Here is a 23,132-nt window from a genome sequence, read left to right as displayed (position 1 = left end):
GATGGAGAAAACGTCCACTGCAACTTTTTTTGTCCGGCGGAAAAAACCGCACAGTGATGGAATCGTCCAAAAACACATGAAACGGAGGTGTGAAACAATGAATCCGGCGCCCGGATCCGGTTTTCAAAGCATTTCCCATACAAATCATGCAGTTTTTCCGTTCTGGGTTCTCTCTCTCTCTCGCTCTCTCCGAAACAGGAAGTAAAAAATCCATGCACATTAAAGAAAGACGGATCCAGCTAAATAACGGATCCGGCGCATCAGTTTTTCACAATTTGCGCCGGATCCGTTTTTTTTACAAATTGGCCGGATTTAGCCTGAAAACAAAAAACTGATGTGTGAAACTAGCCTTACCTGTATGCTTTATATTGTTTTAGCTGCCCTATACACTGCCAGTATGATTTAGTGTTGCCATTTCAAGTTGTGGGTAATACTCATTTACAGATTACCTTGTAAGCAAAAATTGTGCACCTAGTCCCAGAAATATGCACCATTATAAATCTGGCCTTCAAAAACAAAAGGAGAAAAAGGAACGTGATAAAGAAGAGCAAAGGCATAAAAACAAGTTCTACAGTATGTTAGTACTTTCAAAAGCGACAAAGCACCAAGGGAGGTGATGTTGACACTTGTGAACCCCTTCAGATGCAAGCTTCTCATCAAATGCTTGAGCATACTGCTTCATCCAGTGAGTCCCTTCAAGCATTTCTTCAGTAATGAAAGAAGAGGATGCAGCTATGACAACTAGTGTGGTAACCAAATCATCTGCGGAAACATGGTCCAATACCATGTCACCAAAGAGTCCTTCTCAAAAAATGTTCCCTCCCACTTTTTATAGAGATGGAAGAAGAGCCAATGCCTTCATGTTCAAGTTCCATTTTAGAACATATGTATGAAGAACCATCTTGTGATCAGAGTGCAGAGTCTTTTTCTCCAGAGGAGTGCGCTCATTTAAAATTACAAGAAGAAGGAATCAATTGGAAAGACCAAGCACTGTGGCCAGGTGTCCTCATGGATAAGGAACAGCAGAAGATTATTCTTTCAGGGCTTTCTAATGAAGAATTGTAGCAGATGGTACAATCTCTGCCTAAGGATGTTGATGACTGTTTCTTTGGTGACTTTCTCCAATATGCTAAGTCATCTAATGGGTATGAACATTTTTTAAGGGATTGGCTAAGATGGAGCCTAAGTAGGAAGGTAATGTATTGTGTAACGTGCATAGCATTTTCTGCTGATCAGAGAATCAAGACAGGGAGCATCCTTTGATGGAAAGACTGTTTTAATCCTTTGGTTTCCAAATGGCATCGTCTGCACCTCAAGTTACCAGAGCATGAACATAGTGCCCAGCACAGGAAGCACTACTGGAGTTGGGGGACAATCTAAAAGGCCCTAGGTGGCCATGATGTTGACTTTGAGAAGCAAACTAGTTTAGAGAAGGAAGCAGAGAAGCTTGTGATTCTTCTAGAAAGACTTTTGGATGTGACACTGCATTTAGAATCACAGAACATGGCTTTCAGGGGAACAACAAAGAAAATTCTTCAGTTTTTATTCTTAACATGGGAGAACAAATTGTAGACATGATTATATCAAGACTGAAGGAGCATGCCATTGACCTCAAAGACAGCACAGGCCAGGGATATGTTAATGGAGCAAACATGTCTGGTAGGAGTAAGGTGTAAGGACCAAAGAGAAGTTTCCAAGAGCTCTCCTTAGTCCTTGTGCTCCCTATACTTTAAACCTCATGGGTGTTCATGCTGCTGCATGCTGCCCTAAATTGAAGACTATTTTGGAAGCATAAGCTATACATTATGTTTAACAACAGCGCTGAGAGATTGAGCACCTAGCTTGATGTAGTTGGAAGGTCTTTGTATGGTCTAAATGACACCTGGTGGAGCTAAAGTATTGTCACAAGGAGGTTTTCTCAATCATCACCAACTGTCATGATATGTCAGGGTCTGTGAATTCCACAGATTCTTACACTCCTCCTTGTAACTCCATTGCTAGCTATGATCAGTCCAGAGTGACTGGGGCATCAACTCTTAGAGCTGCAGCTCCTAGGCAGGTTAGCAAGAGTTAAATTTTGAGGTTGATTGCCTTTGGTCCCATGCTGTGGGAGAACCGGTCATATCTACTCTTTCCCTCTTTCAGCTGGCTCTGCTATTCAGGTAATGCCAGATATAGTTTCTCTATCCTGGTCTGGAGAGGTGGACACATCATGGCTACTAGTGGTTATCCCCTCAGTTATTGCGAGCTGTGTTTAGTTAACTCCTTTTTTCCTACGTATCTTTATAATACTTTGTTGCCACTTTCGATTTACACTTTAATTTGTTAGTGTATTTTCCCGGGAGAGTGCTGAGTGTTTGTGCTTCTGTTTTGCCCTCTCTGTCTGGCCAAGGCATCCCCATCCTCAGGGGTAATTGTGGAGACAGGGATAGCTAGGGACCCCAAGCCTGATGGTCAGTATAGCAGCACATTAGCTATCCCATAGTCACATTGTGACAAGAATAGAGGCTGTGCGTCCCATTGCTCAAAAGCTGCAAAGCATTTTGAAAGCTCTTGATAAAGTCATTTCTTCCGGTAAACTTACAAATGATGCACATTCAGGAGCTGAAGGACTCTCTGACTATTTTTCATCATTCAGGGTTTTAGTTACATTTTGGGTAAAAGTTCTTACCAGTTCTGAGAATAGAAACAAAATACTACAATCTAGATATATCTCCGTGTAAATTTGCACTTCACATCTTCTACAATGTAGACAGTTTTACATTATTGTATTATTGCCAGGTATGGTCCCCTGTATCATGGATGAGCGCCCTAGCCTGACTGCAGGTTTACTGACCCAAAGTCATAGCATTAGGGACATGTAACAGGGGAATATCCCTCTAGTATTAGAGCTCAGTTCGGAGGACAGTTTGCACTATTGTTTGCTATTCTTAAATTTATGGAAATACAGTATGTCTTTATTTTTATGGTTCATTTCCTTAGATCGTGTGTGCAGCGCCCCAGAGACCTGGTCGTTGCAGTATAGCGCTCTGCCACTAAGGGGAGCAGCGGTACGTCTGATGGCACTAAAGAGTTCTCCTGACCAGGTATCACCAGAACACATTACACTTCACACTCCGGCCACTAGGGGGAGAAAAAGCTTTTATTTATTGGGCCTCTCCTTTCACTGGTAAAACTAGGGGCTGGGGAGGAAGTTTGTCAGAAGCTGACTGGGTTGAAACCAGGCAACATCCCGTGGCAGGGGGTGTTGCAGGGAGAAGACACAGGGGGTCCCTGTCAGGCGTGGGAACCTGGCAGGTGCCTAGCGAACAGAACAGAACGGCGGCGGTATCCTAAGAGAGAGACAAGAAGGGAAGAATATTGTGGAACAGTGTAAACGAGATCAGCACAAAGGAGAGCCTGTAAGAGTCGTGCCGAGAGAGGAAGGCAACATCTTACTGAGGCGCGTAGTCGGTGGCCGGATCACCGTAGGAGTAACTGACTTCAGGCCTTACTTCAAATTCCGCTGGACAGTTAATCATAGGTTGGCTGTCTACCTTCTACACCTACGAAGACATAGGGGGCAACATTGGGAGAGGGGCATCTCTAGGGTCCCGGAAGACCTCCAAGCCTTCCCGTCAAACGGGTGGCGTCCTAGCCAAAACATATCTGGGGGACGTTAGAAACTACCCCACAGCAGCGTCGGTCATCCTGACCGAACACCACAGGTGGCGTCACGAACCCCTGACAGACTGTTCCACTACTTTCATTGGACACCCCTTAGCAGGGTCGCGGACCGGGTCTAGCCACCGTGACTGCCTCAGAACCCAACCAGAGAGGCCCGGTACCGAAACGCGTGGCCCTGTGTCTGGGGGCGCTCCAACTTGGCATCACGAACAGGATCGTACTTAAACCTGAAGAATTGGGTAATGTGTGCCTTGGAACTGTGATTGAGACGTGTTGGAATTGTGATTTACTGCAAGGACTGTGCATTGCTATTGACGCAAGATTCCCACCAAAACTGCCGCCATTGTCGCGCCACGAGGAGCGCAGGAGAAGAAGAAGGGCGTGGAAGTGGGTGTAGAAGAACCGAAGAGCGGGAACGATAATGGCCGCCCAGTCTAAGCATTGCTGTATCTTGAGGGCGGGCCCGTCAGCCGCCGAGGTCCGCCTTCTCATCCTCTACGGAGGGTGAGGACAGTGGGGACGGAGCCGCCCCCGAAAGAGAGCCCGAGAAGAAGATCTGGAGAAGGGGATAAAGATGGCGACTCCCAGGCCACCGCATGGAGACGACCTAGCCAGGCACAGGCCTGTATAGCCCGCGGCAATCCCAGAGTCACCGCCGCTGCAGGACTTGACTGCTGCAAAGCCACCTGAGGGAAAACCTGGAGGGCGGATGCCCGATGGCTGGGTGGCCGCCGCCGAGGCTCGGCGGCTAGATCCGTCTGTCCCCTGTGTCCCCTTCTCTGCCCACTCCGGCTGCGCCAGGACTTTGCACCCGGCCAGGAAGCTGTGCCCCGCAGGAGCGGGACTTAAGAATCCTGTCAGTGACGGAGCACCAGCGACGTCTAGTGGCGGCTTGGAGGAAACAGCCACGACCTGTAGAAGTGATAGATCTCACCGGAGAGGAGAAGGTCCCGCCATCGCACTGGGGAGTGGTAGTCTTCTACAACCCCAGGCAGGAGAGGGGGGTTATCCAGGAGATCGGAGAACCCCTGCAGGTCTGTGTCGACCGGAGTGAAGTGGAGCCCCGCTATGGGACGAGGGAGGAGACCCGTGAACTGAGGCCAGGCGACGCAGTGACATATACCCGATGGTGGAGAGAGGCCGGCTGGGTGGCCAGAGGTGTCCTGTTATGCGCGGCCCTACAGGTGGAAGCTGGAGCTCCAGAGGAAGGGGTCCCTGTGGTGGACCACCAAGCGAGCTCGGCCCCATGAGCAACTGCGGATTCCACCCGTGCCCAACGGAAAAGTGTGGTCTGTGAGGTAAGACCCCAACCTCCGCAGCACTAAACCTCGAAGATCCGAAATATGTACATAGTTCATTGTGTTCCTGCTGTTACCGTCAACCCGTCCAGGGTTAACTCCTAGGGATCCCTTTGTTTACCCGGGATCCCTATTGTTTTCTATTGTTTTCTTTTCTACTGTTGTTAACCAACGTTCATCATTATTTTAAAGACTGTCGGATGATGGACGGTGAATGATTCAGAACTGCCTTGTAAATAGTTTGCACCTTCTTAAAGGTGCTCCCTACTGGTTTTATAAGCCAAAGAAGACTTTGCGAAGACATGATGCAGAAGGACTTGCTTGCTGTGAACTTGCTTGCTGAAAGAGAATCTGCACCAGAGACTTGGGTCCCTCTTAAAGGGAATGTTTGATGACTACTTTGATAAAGGTTGAAACGTTAATAATGTTGAAGAATTTAGATAGTTAAATAATGTTAATAAAGATTGAGGACAGGAAAGTTTGAAATGAACCCGTAGGGGTTAGAGAGAGAGTCCTCCTGAGAAACGTAGAAAGATGGTCGGCACAATGGCAGTAGGCTCAGCCAAGGAGCTAGGCGGTCCTGCATTGGTAAGGTTGGAACGGAAAGAAAGTTGAGATGTTGTAATAGTATTTTATGGTAGGCCTTTAGTGGGTTCAGCGAATACGCCCTTAAAGGAAGAGTTAGTTATTTGTTCAAAATTTGCACTTAAGTAGAATACCCGGCTGGGTACTAAAGGTTATTTATAATCTAAATGTTATTTAAAACTATTTAATCTTGTTATTGTTTGCAACGTTTAAGCGTCCTCACCTCCCATAAAGGGAAGCACCTTTTCTATTCACTTATTCTTAGCATTCAAAAATTTTGTATGTCTTTCACTGCATTATATTGTTGTTCTTCCCAGTCCAGGAGTACTGGATTTAACCGGGGGGGAGTGCAGCGCCCCAGAGACCTGGTCGTTGCAGTATAGCGCTCTGCCACTAAGGGGAGCAGCGGTACATCTGATGGCACTAAAGACTTCTCCTGACCAGGTATCACCAGAACACATTACACTTCACACTCCGGCCACTAGGGGGAGAAAAAGGCTTTATTTATTGGGCCACTCCTCACACTGGTAAAACTAGGGGCTGGGGAGGAAGTTAGTCAGAAGCTGACTGGGTTGGAACCAGGCAACATCCCGTGGCAGGGGTGTTGCAGGGAGAAGACACAGGGGCGTCCCTGTCAGGCGTGGGAACCTGGCAGGTGCCTAGCGAACAGAACAGAACGTAACGGAACCGCGCCTGCACACCTTGCGGCGGTATCCTAAGAGAGAAACAAGAAGGGAAGAATATTGTGGAACAGTGTAAACGAGATCAGCACAAAGGAGAGCCTGTAAGAGTCGTGCCGAGAGAGGAAGGCAACATCTTACTGAGGCACGTAGTCGGTGGCCAGATCACCGTAGGAGTAACTGACTTCAGGCCTTACTTCAAATTCCGCTGGACAGATAATCATAGGTTGGCTGTCTACCTTCTACACCTACGAAGACATAGGGGCAACATTGGGAGAGGGGCGTCTCTAGGGTCCCGGAAGACCTCCAAGCCTTCCCGTCAAACGGGTGGCGTCCTAGCCAAAACATATCTGGGGGACGTTAGAAACTAGCAACATCTGGAACCAAAGAACGAGAGAGAGAAAGCTGTAGAGAACGAACGAACGAGAGCAGCAGTTGTGATGACTATTCCGAATGCTCAGCAGGGTAGGACTACAACACACAGGCGCTATTGGTAGGCAACGATTTCCATCTGTGAGGGAAACTCTGGATGTGCCCATCGGACCGGCCGGTCTCTGATAGCCCGGTTGAACGTGCTCTGGACTGAGTATATTGAAGCCTTCAGTAAAAAGGTAGAGACTGCAACCTTGTGTCCTCGTTATTGCCTGCACCTCACACCATCACCATCCCCCTTACTGGGAAGCCCTGGGGACATACTTCACCTGTGGGAAGTTATACCACCCAGCTGCCATTCCATCACCCCAGCGTACCCCACAGCAGCGTCGGTCATCCTGACCGAACACCACAGGTGGCGTCACGAACCCCTGACAGACTGTTCCACTACTTTCATTGGACGCCCCTTAGCAGGGTCGCGGACCGGGTCTAGCCACCGTGACTGCCTCAGAACCGAACCAGAGAGGCCCGGTACTGAAACGCGTGGCCCTGTGTCTGGGGGCGCTCCATGTGCAATACTGTTTTTCCGACCACCCAAAATGACCTTATTTCCATTGTATTAATTGGTTATACATGTTGTCTTTGTTTTTTTGTTTGTTTTCCATTTGTTACTGACACTATAATTTTTCACTTTACATAATTGAACGAAAGAATTAACTAAATTACTCTTATGAAAAATAGATGTTTATTGGGAATGTGTTATGAAGCTTTTATGTGAAGGGCATTGACCACCTTCTGGTTATTGCTAACCAATGTGTTTGTGAGATGATTAAAAGGCGCTTAGTGCAGAAATTCAGCATCGCCTATATTTCTATTTCCAGTATATTTAGTTCGGAAATTCAAGAAATGCCGTATTAGTGAGTGCCTTATAATCTCAAACACATGGGTCAACAATAACCAGAAAATGGCCAATTCTGTTAATCAAAGTTTAACCTCTTAGCGACTACCAACACTCATTAAAAACCCCATATTCAGAAAATTTCTGGGGTCTCGGTCACTGGGGATAGCTGAGACCCCGAAGAACATGATCAGGGCTGGATTTTCCAGTGTTCGGTCATGTGATCTCCATTATTCAATGAACAACAGTAATCATGAAAAAAAGCGTGCCTGCTGTTTCAATCATTTCTCTCTCTTTTGACATGATATACAGCTCTGGCAAAAATTAAGAGACCACTGCAAAATGTTCAGTTTGTCTGAATTTTCTCTTTATAGGTATATTTCTGAGTTAAATGTAAATTGTTCTTTTATTCTATAAACTTCTGACAATATGTCTCCGAATTTCCAAGCAATAAATTTTGTATTTTTTTTCTGACAAAGAAAAATGGTCAAAACAAAAATTCACATTTTTTTCCCCAAAAATTATATTTTAACAACAATTTTTTTATCTTCACAAGTGTAAAAGGAGAAAATGGACCACTAAAGTTGTTGACCAATTCATCCTGAATACACTGATACCCCATATGTGGGGGAAAACCACTGTTTGGGCACACGGCAGGGCTTGGAAGGGAAGGAGCGCCTTTTGACTTTTACAAACCAAAATTGGCTGGAATTGAGATCGGACACCATGTCCCGTTTGGAGAGCCCCTGATGTGCCTAAACAGTGGAAAACCGCCATAAGTGACCCCATTTTGGAAACTAGACCCTTCAAGGAACTTATCTAGCTATGTGGTGAGCACTTTGAACCCCCAGGTGCTTCACAGAAGTTTAGAACGTAGAGGCGTGAAAATAAAAATTCACATTTTTTCCCCAAAAATGATTTTTAACAACAATTTTTTTATCTTCACAAGTGTAAAAGGAGAAAATGGACCACTAAAGTTGTTGACCAATTTATCCTGAATACACTGATACCCCATATGTGGGTGAAAACCACTGTTTGGGCACACGGCAGGGCTCGGAAGGGAAGGAGCACCTTTTGACTTTTACAAACCAAAATTGGCTGGAATTGAGATCGGACACCATGTCCCGTTTGGAGAGCCCCTGATGTGCCTAAACAGTGGAAAACCGCCACAAGTGACCCTATTTTGGAAACTAGACCCTTCAAGGAACTTATCTAGCTATGTGGTGAGCACTTTGAACCCCCAGGTGCTTCACAGAAGTTTAGAACGTAGAGGCGTGAAAATAAAAATTCACATTTTTTCCCCAAAAATTATCTTTTAACAACAATTTTTTTATCTTCACAAGTGTAAAAGGAGAAAATGGACCACTAAAGTTGTTGACCAATTCATCCTGAATACACTGATACCCCATATGTGGGGGAAAACCACTGTTTGGGCACACGGCAGGGCTCGGAAGGGAAGGAGCGCCTTTTGACTTTTACAAACCAAAATTGGCTGGAATTGAGATCGGACACCATTTCCCGTTTGGAGAGCCCCTGATGTGCCTAAACAGTGGAAAACCGCCACAAGTGACCCCATTTTGGAAACTAGACCCTTCAAGGAACTTATCTAGCTATGTGATGAGCACCGTGAACCTCCAAGTGCCTCACCAAAAATTATAATGATGAGTCGTAAAAAAAAATAGAACACATTTTTTCCACAAGAATGATCTTTAGCAAGGTTTTTTTGTTTTCCCAAGGGTTATAGGACAAAATAGAAAGAAAAAAATGTTGTGCAATTTTTCACGAGTACGCCGATACCCCATATGTGGGGAAAAACCACTGTTTGTGCGCATGGCAGAGCTCGGAAGGGAAGGAGCACCATTTGGAATGCAGACTTAGATGGATTGGTCTGCAGGCGTCACGTTGCATTTGCAGAGCCCCTGAATGTACCTAAACAGTGGAAATCCTCCACAAGTGACCCCATTTTGAAAACTGGACCTCCCAAGGAATTTATTTAGATATGTGGTGAGCACCGTAAACCTCCAAGTGCCTCACTCCACAAGTGACACCATTTTGAAAACTGGACCTCCCAAGGAATTTATTTAGATATGTGGTGAGCACCGTAAACCTCCAAGTGCCTCACTCCACAAGTGACCCCATTTTGAAAACTGGACCTACCAAGGAATTTATTTAGATATGTGGTGAGCACTGTAAACCTCCAAGTGCCTCACTCCACAAGTGACACCATTTTGAAAACTGGACCTTCCAAGGAATTTATTTAGATATGTGGTGAGCACCATAAACCTCCAAGTGCCTCACTCCACAAGTGACACCATTTTGAAAACTGGACCTCCCAAGGAATTTATTTAGATATGTGGTGAGCACCGTAAACCTCCAAGTGCCTCACTCCACAAGTGACCCCATTTTGAAAACTGGACCTACCAAGGAATTTATTTAGATATGTGGTGAGCACCATAAACCTCCAAGTGCCTCACTCCACAAGTGACACCATTTTGAAAACTGGACCTCCCAAGGAATTTATTTAGATATGTGGTGAGCACCGTAAACCTCCAAGTGCCTCACTCCACAAGTGACACCATTTTGAAAACTGGACCTCCCAAGGAATTTATTTAGATATGGGGTGAGCACCGTAAACCTCCAAGTGCCTCACTCCACAAGTGACCCCATTTTGAAAACTGGACCTACCAAGGAATTTATTTAGATATGTGGTGAGCACCGTAAACCTCCAAGTGCCTCACTCCACAAGTGACACCATTTTGAAAACTGGACCTACCAAGGAATTTATTTAGATATGTGGTGAGCACCGTAAACCTCCAAGTGCCTCACTCCACAAGTGACCCCATGTTGGAAACTACACAGTGTGTTGTGTCAACAGGGTATAAACTAATTTTTATTAATTTGTGGACGTGTGGTATGCTTTGAAGCAATCCTTAATGCAAAGGCCAGGTTTCTCAGGGCAGGTTTCACAATGGTAAATTGTGTCCTTTCGGATTCCCCTCTTGGAACATACTCTGCACCGTTTTTGTGATCGTCCTGTCCTCGCTGTTTGGGGAACCTGTCCTGGGAAATGTTGACCTTGGACAATACGGGCACTATCAGATTCAGAAGTACTGGGACCCTCACCTCCCTGAGTGCCAAACATTAGGGCCTTGATGACTACCTCCTGAAACTGAAGGAAGGTCCCCGTATTGCCTGCAGATCGGGACAGCACAAAAGCATTGTACAGTGCCATCTGTACAATGTGCACGGCCAATTTTTTGTACCATGCGTAAGCTTTTCGCATGGCACTGTATGGTTGGAGGACCTGATCTGAGAGATCCACACCCCCCATGTACCGATTGTAATCCAGGATACAATCTGGCTTTGGGACTTGTGTTGTGGTCCCACGAACAGTGACAAGGGTGCTGTTGTCACGGTGTATGGTGGTCAGGATAAGGACATCCCTTTTGTCCTTATACTTGACCACCAGCATGTTGTCGCTGCATTTGGCTCTGCTTTCCCCTTTTCTCAGCGTTTGCCCAATTAGCGGCTTAGGGAGGCCTCGCTGATTTTTTTCGCACGGTGCCATATGCAGCTGTACCTCTGGCAGAGAGGGCCTTGAAGAGTGGGATGCTGGTGTAAAAGTTGTCAATATAAAGGTGATAACCCTTATCCAGCAGTGGGTGCAGCAATTCCCACACAATTTTCCCACTCACCCCCAGGATGGGGGGGCATTCAGGGGGGTTAATCTGGGTGTCCTTACCCTCGTAGACCCTAAATCTGTGGGTGTACCCTGAGGTACTCTCGCACAGTTTGTACAGCTTTATTCCGTACCTGGACCTCTTACTGGGCAGGTACTGTCGGAATTTTAGCCTCCCTTTGAAATGAACGAGAGATTCATCAATAGCGATGTCCCTCTGGGGTGTGTACGCCTCAGCAAATTTTCTGCTGAAGTGTTCAACCACTGGACGAATTTTATATAGACGATCAAAGTTTGGATCGTCTCGGGGAGGACACTGCGCATTATCACTGAAATGCAAAAATTTTTGGATCGCTTCTAATCGTGTCCTTTTCATGGCCATGCGGAATACCGGTGTACTGTAGAGAATGTCAGTACTCCAGTATTGCCGAAGCTTTGGCTTTTTGATTAGGCCCATATGCAGCACAATTCCCCAAAATGTCATCATCTCTGCTGCATTTACGGGGGTCCATCTGGCATAAGATGACGTGGGATTTTGGGTAAAAAATTGTTGGGCATACAGGTTCGTCTGGGCCACCATAATATTTATTATTTCATCACTGAAAAAGAATTTGAAGAAGTCAATTTCAGTGAGGCCAGTCGTGTCAAACTGGATTCCTGAGCTGCTGCTGAAATCCGGAATGACGGGCTGAAAATTTTCCGGGGGTGCAATCCATACGGGATCGATTGCTGCAGGAGTTGCCTGGGTCCTACGGCGCCTTGTTAGGGGTCTTTCCTCACCAGATGAGGAGGAGGAGGAGGAAGAGGAGGAATAGAGGAATGTGGGATCTTCCTCACTGGCTGAATCCGTGTCGGACGCAAGGATGGCGTAAGCCTCCTCTGGTGAATAGCGCCTTGTTGACGAATGGGCCATTTTTTTTTCCCAAACCCTGGGTATGTGTGTGTAAGTGGTGCTTTTACACGTGTAATGTGTGGGGCTTGTGTATAGGGTACTCTTTATTAAAACCAATCAGAGAGAAAAAACAAGTAGTGAGAAAAAATGTAGAAGAAACAAGAAAAAAAGATGAAAAGAAAAATCAATGTGTAAAAATAAGTTTGTATAAAAAAAAAAGTATAAATTTACCCTACGCAACTAAATATTTTTTTTACAAAAGAAAAGCGAACGCCACTAACAGTGTGACGTACGCTCCCCTAATGCACTAGAGATTATCCGGCGATAGCAGATTTTTTTTATGCACAAGACGCTACCTCCCTACCTATAAAACTCAGTACGATTTTTTTTTTTTCTAAAAGATGATCGGTCGTCACTAACGCTGTGACGCTGGCTACACTAACACGCTACCACTAAACTACTCTGTACAATTTTTTTTTTCTCTAAAAAAAAAAAAAGACCGGTCGTCACGAATGCTGTGACACCAGCTAATCTACGTCTAAGACTACACTGTACTAACTACTATTATATTTTTGTAAAAGAAAAAAAAAAATCGGACGTTGCTTAGACTGCAATGTCCGCTACACTAAATAAAAAAAAAAAGTCCTGTAGCGCAGTCTCTGATCAGCAGCGATACTGATCAAAGAGCTGCGGACACAGGAAGAGCACGAATGCTCTGCGCGGGACGCCGCGCACAGGAAAAAAAGCGCAAAAAAGTGCGCAAAAAATTGAATTGGAGGGGGGTACTTGAACAGGGATGGAGGGACGTCACCAAACACTGACGCCGGCTACGCTACCTTGTTACGTCTAAAACTACACTGTACTAACTACAATTTTTTTTCTAAAAAAAAAAAAAAAAACGGATGTCGCTTAGACTGCAATGTCCGCTACACTAACTAAAAAAAAAAAGTCCTGTGGCGCAGTCTCTGATCAGCAGCGATACTGATCAGAGCGCTGCAGACACAGGAAGAGCACGAATGCTCTGCGCGGGATGCCGCGCACAGGAAAAAAAGCACAAAAAGTGCGCAAAAAATTGAATTGGAGGGGGGTACTTGAACAGGGATGGAGGGATGTCACCAAACACTGACGCCGGCTACGCTACCTTGTTACGTCTAAAACTACACTGTACTAACTACAATTTTTTTTCTAAAAAAAAAAAAAAAACGGACGTCGCTTAGACTGCAATGTCCGCTACACTAACTAACCTAAAAAAAAAAGTCCTGTGGCGCAGTCTCTGATCAGCAGCGATACTGATCAGAGCGCTGCGGACACAGAAAGAGCACGAATGCTCTGCGCGGGACGCCGCGCACAGGAAAAAAAGCGCAAAAAAAGTGCGCAAAAAATTTCAATTGGAGGGAGGGGGTACTGGAACAGGGATAGGGGGATGGGAAAGGGGTGGGGGAGGTGCTGCTGCTGCTGTGATCACAGGAGTCACACAGCAGGCAGATGGCAGCAGAGAGCACACAGCACGGAGCACAAGCTGGAGCAGGAGCACAAGCTGGAGGCAGGAGATCGCAGGGAGGATCGCACTGGCCACCAATGGATTCCTTCACTAAGGTGACACAGAGGGGCTTAGACCACCGCTCTGCACGCCAAATCTGAGAGAAAGATGGCGTGCAGGGCGGTGATCGGTATTTTAAATTAACCCCTTTGGCGCTGATTGGCTAGAAGCTATTGTTCAGCCAATCAGCGCCATAGGGGTTAATCAGGTGAGGTGACGTGGCGATCACCCCACCTACTGTGACGGCTGTGATTGGTGCGACGTCACACAGCATCAATCACAGCCTGTCACATGCTTTTTTTTTTTTTTTTTTTGAAACTTTATTGTCACATCGCTGTGATTGGCTAGTCAGAATTGACCAGCCAATCACAGCGATCGCTGATGCGGGGGGGCGGTGCAGGCACCCGGGGCTGCGTGCAGGGATTGTCTGCTGTCAGGAACAGCAGACACCGGAACCCGATCACCGCGCGATGCCGCGCGGTGACCGGAAAATGGCGGCGCCGTACTAGTACTGCGGCTGGCACTTATGCAGTGCCGGCAGCGCAGTACTAGTACGGCGCATGGCGCGAAGGGGTTAACTCAGGAAGAGTTCAGAAATCAATATTTTGTGGAATAACCATGATTTTTAATCACAGCTTTCATGCGTCTTGGCATGCTTTCCACCAGTCTTTCACACTGCTTCTGGCACAAAAATTTAAGCAGTTCTTTGATGACTTGTGACTATTCATCATCCTCTTGTTTACATTCCAGAGGCTTTCAATGGGGTTCAGGTCTGGAGATGAGCTGCCCATGACAGGATTTTGATGTGGTGGTCTCTTAATTTTTGCCAGAGCTGTATATGTCAGAGGAGAGAGAAATGATGCCCACCGAAACCACCCGATACCTCTGCCATCCCAGTACCCTTCTGATCTGTCCCTCGGCCTGGCGTCATCTTCCTGTGGAAAAAAATGGCATGCGCCCGCCGAGATCTGCCGGATGGTACCCTGCAACAATAGAAAATAGAAAAGGGAGGACCAAAAAAATTTTCAGTATGGGGCCCCGAAATTTCTGGTTGCAGCCCTGCCAATGGATAAGGGATAACTTCATTTTTTGGGAAGAACCCTTTATTACGTATATTGAGAACACAATATAGCCAGTAAATCTGAATATGTGATCTCCTGAATCTGTCCTTGCTTTTCTTTTGCTTCTGTGCCTTTCCTCTCCTGAATATGACCCCCTCTTCCTGACAAGAGGATGTGTTCATCAACTCCTTTGTAGGTGTCTTCTTGAGAGCCACACCCAGTGGACTAAACAGATTATATACAGAGAAGAGGATGCCATATATCAGGAATGAAAAATAACACTGGGGAACACAATTTTTTAGGAGTTAGGTCAGACAACTGTTCTTAACTAATTTTTGGATGCTGAGTCCAGAAATGATCTCAGTTTTTCTCTATCACATCAAGTTTTTGAACTATAGGATTTTTGTCTTCTCAAAAATATGTAAACTACTGTACCTAAAAAGTGTTTTTTTTTTTAAATAGTACAAATAGGCATTTACAAGGAGAGGAAGAAGGAGCAGACATGATCTGAAACAAAGGAAATATGTACATATATAAATAAAACACTGAGATGGAAAGTTACAAGCTTAGAAAACTAACAAAGAAAAAAATCATAAAAGATATATAAATTACATCTAAGCGCCCAATGTAAAGAGAAAAGCTATCACAAATCCTATTTATTCCTACTATGATAAATTTTTTGTGTAAAGATATTGATAATTTTGACGTATTGGGAGCTGCACACACCTCTCACCACACTGTCTCAGTTGTGACTACTCTTACAAGTTGCCACGTAGCTCTATATGAGTCGAATTGTAATCAGATAACAAGTCTTATTACAGATATCAGTGCAATTGTGCTTCTCTGGCAGGTAAGTTGTGGAGGAAAAACTTGACGTGCTAGAAAACTGACTACATTTTTGGAATCAGCATGCCAATTTTAGTATAAATCAGCTCAAAAACCTAACTCAACAGAAAATTTTTTTCAAATTGTTCCCCAGTGTAATCAATACCAAATTCAGGAAAACAGCGGCATTTGCACCAGGTAAAAAAAATGTACATATTGATGGTAAATGACAGTTCCACTTTAAAGGTGCTATAAGCAAATTATAAACGATGCATAGGATAGGTGATCTGGGAATTTTTATCCCCAAAGCAGAACGTTTAATCCAGTTCCAAAATGGCATGGCAGGTGAGATGCCCAACTCCCACTCCATTCATTTTCTATGGCACAGCGCTCAACAGGGAATGAATGGAGCGGTGGTCGATCTTGTGCGCTGTTGCTCCATAGATCAGGTATAAAAGTGTCCCGCTCTGTCTATCGGTCACCGGACAGCTCCTTAAAGCAGTAAAAAGTAGCAGAAATATTGCTGACAAGTAATCTATCAATATGTCTGTCCTCGGCATATTCCATGATACCATTCAACGTACGATGAGACGGATGAAACGAATAGAACATCTATTATAGCAGATGAACATAAAGAGAGAACAGGAGGCGGTGACTGTGTTATAAGTTGGGTTGTAGGAGCTCGATCATTAGTGCAGTAACCTATGATTGTGCCATGAAATGAAAAGAGCAGACATTATGTAATGTCAGGCACTGTACGCCTCTCTCATTACATGCCGACGCTGCTTCTTCACCCTGCGATGAGTGTCCCCTCTGCTGTAATGCTCTCTTCAGGAATAGTAACGCCATATGCGGTGCTGCGGAGCATAACTTCATACTTAGCATTTCCGGACTTAGATTTAAAGGGCAACTCAAGAGATTAAAGCCTATGGGGAAAAAAGCTATACTAGAAGCACAGTAGACTAACGGTCAGGATAAAAGAAAAGCAAGAACTAATGAAGATGCACCAAAAATGACTATACTGTACTATGTGTTACATCCAACGCTCATATAGGGTCAGTGATACATGACAAAAAGCTGCTATCCTAACGCAAAGACCACACAAAGGCAACACTCACACTTTACTGCATTTTGGACATCAGCGGTGAAGCTGGGTCTATTCCAAGCAGAGCTGAGGCGGTGGAGGTATCAGACGGCAACTCTGCACTGGTTGCATAGCGTACAAGATCATGTTTTGATTACAAAGGCTTTTTCTGGGCTGTCAGCCAATCGCACAGGCCTAATATGCTGACCGTGGACACCTCGTCCCACCAAGTCAGTCACTTTTTCCTTTTATTTTTTTTTATAGCTGCTATACATGGTTCTGCAATATGATAAATGATCAGCCATTTACTTTATTTACTTGTTTATTATGTATAAAAGGCATAAAAAGTCACTACTGTATATATCCTACAATGTATAAATTTACTGTATGTATATATATATATATATATATATAATTTGTTGTTCATACTCAAACGAGGCATCTAGTAAGGTTAAACATCAGATTTGTAAAGAGGACCTGTCAAGAGTAAAAGTGTCCAGTTTTTGCTCTCGTTTTATTCCTGCTGCTCCCCTAAGTATTCTGTTTTTTGTTGTATTTAAATCCATCATACAGTTCTAGAGATAAGGGCCTTCTTTATTAGTGCTAATATTTATGGTTTTACCAAAGGGGCACGGTTTACAGTGTAATTATACAGATATTCTTAAATACACGCCCCTGAGGAGTCCAGCTTAATAGAACATAAAAATTAGCATAAATAAAAAGACTCATATCTCTTACTTAATAAAAATTGAAATTCTAAGAGGAGCAACGGAAATAAAAAAAAGGCAATAAGTTGCCAATTTTATTCACTTTTGTGGAGTAAAATCTTTAATGAATTGGCCTCAAAGATTGATTGGCTTGGGAGGCGGAGCACGAGCGGCAAGTCCTTTTGAACCTACCACCGCCACACGTCTCACTGCTACAGGATATTTAAACATCTGAATTGCCCTTCATAGACACGCCCCCAGAAGAAGCAAAAGCGAAACGGCGTCTGTCAGGTATGAGGGAAACACCGCATGCCATCCTGACTAGTACTATCATCTTTGTGGAGGTAATAATGCATTCCATTTCATAACTATACACTTTTGCCATTTCTCAGTAAGGGTTGGGTTTATACACATAGCTGATACATACAGTAGGTGCTTTTTGTTATTGCATGTATCTGGTTGATGTACATCCAGCAGAGCCTCACAAAGGACTACTTGACATATAACCAGGACACTTGACTGTCTGCCACCTACCAGCATTTACTTAGAATCCCACCCCCCCTGTTTTTCTTTGATTTTTCAGTATTTACCTCCCCCTATTATCAGGTTTATAATTGGCTAAGCGCAGTTTTCCCTCCCTTTTTGGAGGTCACATTCCCCATTCTTTTTCCCCACTGTTTTAAATTATTTTAATATTATGTTTCAATTAAAATAATATATTTTTATTTCAAAATGGGATCTCTTCTTGACAGATGAATATATTCATCACGTGTGTTTAGTTTTTCATGCTTTCAGTCTTGGAAAGAAGACTCATCTTCATCTCCGCTCACATGATTAAGGTTCCGTTTTTTTCAACTGGGCCTCCGCTCACACGATCAAGGTTCTGTTTCTCCAACTGGGCCTCCTGTCACACAATCGAGGTTCCATTTCCCCAACTGGGCCTCCACTCACATGATCGAGGTTCCGTTTCTCCAACTGGGCCTCTGCTCTCACGATCAAGGTTGCAGGGGTAGATAATTAATTTGATAAAGGCCCCCTATAGCCCTCCACTACTGGAAATGGGCTGTGATGTTACAATTGGTCTCTCCCGAACCTGTAATGGCCCTCCCTGAAAAATTTTCGGGAGAGAAAGACCAGTTTAGGTTATAAATTTAAAAAAACTGACTTTCACACTAAAATCTATCTCTGTGCGGAGGGGTAGTGGCCCTGCTGTAATTATAACATCTGTGGCTTAAAGGAGGAGTGCTCAGTCAGAACGCTAATGAATACAAATTTTAAAAAACTGACGGTCACATCCAAACATAGACTAAGTGTGAGCAGGTGCTGAACCTAGAGTCCCCAACTCATATGCATACAAACAAAAAAGGCAGTACTCTGTAGCGCCATAGCATGCAAATATGAAATATGAAAATTGAATTCCATAGCTGCATTAGAAATATGAAAAATTGAGAAAGCTTAGCGTATAAATTGGCCAATTCGTGTGTACCTGGAAGCCACGGTAAGGCGTTACTCTTTTCCAGCACTTAACACTGCCATTCCTCTCTTAGAATAAAGTCTTCATCTGAATGGGAACCTAATGTGAGTCCTCTCTTAGACTAAAATCTATCTCTCTGTGGAGGGGTAGTGGTCCTGCTGTAATTAAAACACCTGTGGCTAAAAGGCGGAGTGCTCAGTCAGAAGGCTAATGAATACAAATCTAAAAAAACTGACCATCACATCCAAACATAGAATAAGTGTGAACAGGTGCTGAACCTAGAGTTACTAACTCATATACATACAAACAAAAAAGGCAGCACTCTGTAGCGCTATAGCATGCAAATATGAAATATGAAAATTGAATTGCATTATTGCACTAAAAATATGAAAAATTGAGAAAGTTTAGGGCATAAATTGGCCAATTCATGTGTACCTGGAAACCACGGTAAGGCATTCTCTGAAGGGGATATGGACCAGAGGAGAGATCCTGGGTCCCAGCTCGAGATGTGAAGACTGATCAGTTAGTCAGTACCTTCCATCTAAAAATTCCTGAGAACCCAGGGGGTCCGGTGGCACCCTAGGAGATGGGGTAATGTCACAGTTCCACCCCTCAGTGTGTCTGGGATGCACTTACTGACAGCTCAGCTGTCCAATTTGGTACAGGGATGTGCTAGAGCTGTCAGTACTTTGACAGCTCTGTTATCCAGTCTGGTGCATGGGTGTGCTGAGCTGTCAGTGTGTTGATTGACAGCTTGACCATCCAATCTCAGACTAGGAGGTACTGTCTGTCTCCAGGTGTTCATTATCCTAGGTGATTGCCAGGCTACTTACTGTAACTGAGCTACTTCTCACAGACCTCTGCAAGACTTACATTCAGCTACTGTGTGGTTTGGTTTGTCTCTCTGTGCCTTGTGTTCTGTTTATAGATCTTTCGCTGCTTAACCTTAGACCTCGTTCTCACCATCCATCTGTTTAACCCTTTCTGATCTGATCTGCTATCCTCCTGGTATTCTGAACTTGGAACATTACCTGACTATGCCTTTATCTCTTCCTTCTGTGTATGACATGCCCTCCTGGCTTCTGACCTCAGACTCCTGGACTACTCTGACTCACAACTTGGACATGAGAAGTGATTCAGCGTCACAGTTGCTAGGTAGAACTTCATTGTCCATACTGCTAATTGGCAGTATATTTGATGAAACTTTCTCAAGCAGAGAAAGGGTGCTTTGTCCCAAAAAGTAGAAAAGTTGATGTGTTATACCATCGTTTCTTTAAGTGTTATACTTCATGTACACTGATAACGTCTCATCAAATATGTTGCTAATTAACAGTATGGATGATGGATGACAAAGTTCTACCAAAGGATTTCATGATATTGGTAAAAATGCTGGATAAAATTATAATGATACATTTTTGTATATCATCATCTACAGTCAAATATATTAAGTCCAAAAATTGTTTTGTCATGTGCATTTTTTCTAAAAGGTGTCCACTGTATGCCCAAGATGCCATGACCCAACAAAACTTTGAAAGTTCCTGAAAACTCAAAGTGTGATGCAGCAGTAAGTTTTTTTTTATTACATAATGTATATTTTTGCGAACAATGCAAGGAAAAATATCCAAATACAGTATCACACAGCTTTGATATTTTGACTGTGTTTATGTACAAAAAGGCGTTTGCCCTAGCATCTGAAAACTTTCCAGAAAGGGGTTTAGCTCAAATTAGCAGTGATGATGACTCATGTGCCATCTGCAAATGGATGTGAGCTCAGCCGGTACTGAGGCCAACAGACACAGTGACAGCTTGTAAAGTCCAACACAGGGCACACCTGTCTACAGTATGTCAGGCTTCCAAATAAAAACAGTGTCTTCACTTTAAGCAAAAACTAAATTTTGCATGCCACTAGAGCACTAACTGCCCAAAGAATGGCACCCCATAGCAGCCCATTCCTAAAAGCAACAGTATCACCCAGCACCTGGGATCTCTTTGAGACATAAAAGCACAGATACAGTGCCTTGTGAAAGTATGCGCCCCCCTGGAACTTTTCAACCTTTTCCCATGCTTCAAACATACCAAATGTACATTTTTGGTAAAGAATCAACAAGTGGAACACAATTGTGAAGTTGAACGAAATTTATTGGTTATTATAGATTTTTGTGAAAATTCAAAAACTGAAAAGTGGGTCGTGCAATATTATTCGTTCCCTTTACTTTCAGTGCAGCAAACTCACTCCAGAAGTTCATTGTGGATCTCTGAATGATCCAATGTTGTCCTAAATGCCTAATGATGATAAATATAATCCACCTGTGTGTAATCAAGTCTCCGTATAAATGCACCTGCTCTGTGATAGTCTCAGGGTTCTGTTTGAAGAACAGAGAGCATCATGAAGAGGAACACAACAGGCAGGTCCGTGATACCGTGGTGGAGAAGTTTAAAGCCGGATTAGGATTCAAAATTATTTAAACATTCCAAGGAGCACTGTGCAACTGATCATATTGAAATGGAAGGAGAATTATACCACTGCAAATCTACCAAGACCCAGCCGTCCCTCTAAACTTTCATCTCAAACAAGGAGAAGACTGATTAGAGATGCAGCCAAGAGGCCCATGATCACTCTGGATGAGCTGCTCATTTAAACATGAGCCCTCCTCATTTAAACATGCCATCATAACCCCTTTACTTAAAAAGCCATCCCTGGACCAGAACTGCATTGCTAACTACAGACCTGTCTCTAACCTTTCCTTCATCTCTAACTCCTGGAACGCTTGGTCCACTCCCGTCTAATCCGCTATATCTAGGATAACTCTCTTCTTGACCCCTTACAATCTGGTTTCCGCTCTTTACACTCCACTGAAACTGCCCTCACTAAAGTCTCTAATGATCTAATAACAGCTAAATCCAAAGGTCATTGCTCTCTGCTGATTTTCCTGGATCTCTCTGCCGCATTTGACACTGGATCACCAGCTCCTCCTCACTGTGCTCCGCTCTATAGGCCTCAAGGACACAGCCCTCTCCTGGTTCTCCTCCTACCTCTCTGACCGCTCCATCACTGTATCTTTTGCTGGCTCCTCTTCCTCTCCTCGTCCCCTTACTATCGGGGTTCCGCAAGGCTCAGTCCTAGGCCCCCTCCTCTTCTCTCTTCACACGGCCCCTATTGGACAAATAATCAGCAGATTTGGGTTCCAGTAACATCTCTATGCTGATGACACCCAATTATACACTTCTTCCCCCGACATCACGCCTACCCTTATTCAAAATACCAAGGATTGTCTGTCTGCTGTCTCTAAAATCATGTCCTCCCTCTACCTAAAACTAAATCTCTCCAATATGGAACTTCTTGTGTTTCTCCCTTCTACTAATCTCACTCTACCCAACATCGAAATTAACCTGGAGGGTTCAACCATAACTCCCAAGCAGCATGCCCGCTGTCTTGGGGTCATATTCGACACCAAACTTTCCTTTACTCCGTATATCCGATCGCTCACTCGTTCTTGTCACCTGCATCTTAAAAAAATCTCCAGAATCCCACCTTTTCTCACCGTTGAAACTGCTAAGACTCTTACTGTCGCTCTTATTCATTCCCGTCTGGACTACTGCAACTCTCTTTTGATCGGTCTCCCTCTTACCAAACTTTCTCCTCTCCAATCTATCTTGAATGCTGCAGCCAGAGTCATATTTCTGTCCAGCCGCTTCACCGATGCCTCCATCTTGTGCCAGTCATTACACTGGCTACCCATTTGCTACAGGGTCCAGTATAAACTCATCTCTCTCACCCACAAAGCTCTCCACAGTTCTGCACCGCCTTCTATCTTCTATCTCCTCTCTGTCTATCGCCCTACATGTGCTCTCCATTCTACAAATGACCTAAGACTAATGCAGTGCCCCAGAGATCTGGTCGTTGCAGTAACATCGCTCTGCCACTAAGGGGAGTGATGGTACGTCTGATGGCACAAAAGGAGTTCTACTGACCAGGTATCACCAAGCACACACTACACTTCACAATCCGGCCACTAGGGGGAGTAAAAGGCTTTATTTATTGGGCCACTCCTCACATTGGTAAAACTAGGGGTTGGACAGGAAGTTAGGCAGAACGAAGCCTGGGAGAGCTCCAGGGAGGACCTGTCAGAACTGGGAAATCTGGCAGGTACCTAGCGAAAGGACAGATTGTTACGGAACCGCGCCTGCACTACCTTGCGGCGGTATCCTAAGAAAGACACACGAAGCAAAGGATATTGTGGAACAGTGAGAAACGAGATCAGCACAAAGGAGATCCAGTAGGCGTCGTGCCCCGAGAACGGCAACATCCTACTGAGGCGCATAGCCGGTGGCCGGAGCACCGAGGAAGTAACAGTCTCCACGCATTAGTTC

At 44.5% G+C, this 23,132-nt stretch overlaps 1 protein-coding gene across 3 annotated transcripts in view; it reads right to left on the bottom strand.

The window, feature by feature from the left end:
- CCDC9B (coiled-coil domain containing 9B) overlaps positions 1-16,738 on the bottom strand; it is a 153,152-nt gene extending 136,414 nt beyond the window's left edge. For 2 of the 3 annotated variants that reach the window (XM_069729513.1, XM_069729532.1), the window contains exon 1: positions 16,615-16,713. The gene's annotated coding sequence lies outside the window, so the exon portion shown is untranslated. Of the gene's footprint in view, positions 1-16,614 lie in introns of all 3 variants that reach the window. The other variant, XM_069729523.1, reaches the window with a different exon arrangement.
- Positions 16,739-23,132: the final 6,394 nt, after the last annotated feature.

The sequence above is a fragment of the Ranitomeya imitator genome, chromosome 1 (genome assembly GCF_032444005.1).
Source record: "Ranitomeya imitator isolate aRanImi1 chromosome 1, aRanImi1.pri, whole genome shotgun sequence".
Lineage (NCBI taxonomy): Eukaryota > Metazoa > Chordata > Amphibia > Anura > Dendrobatidae > Ranitomeya > Ranitomeya imitator.
The sequence above is the reverse complement of the archived record's forward strand: the minus strand, read 5'-3'. Positions and strand labels throughout refer to the sequence as shown.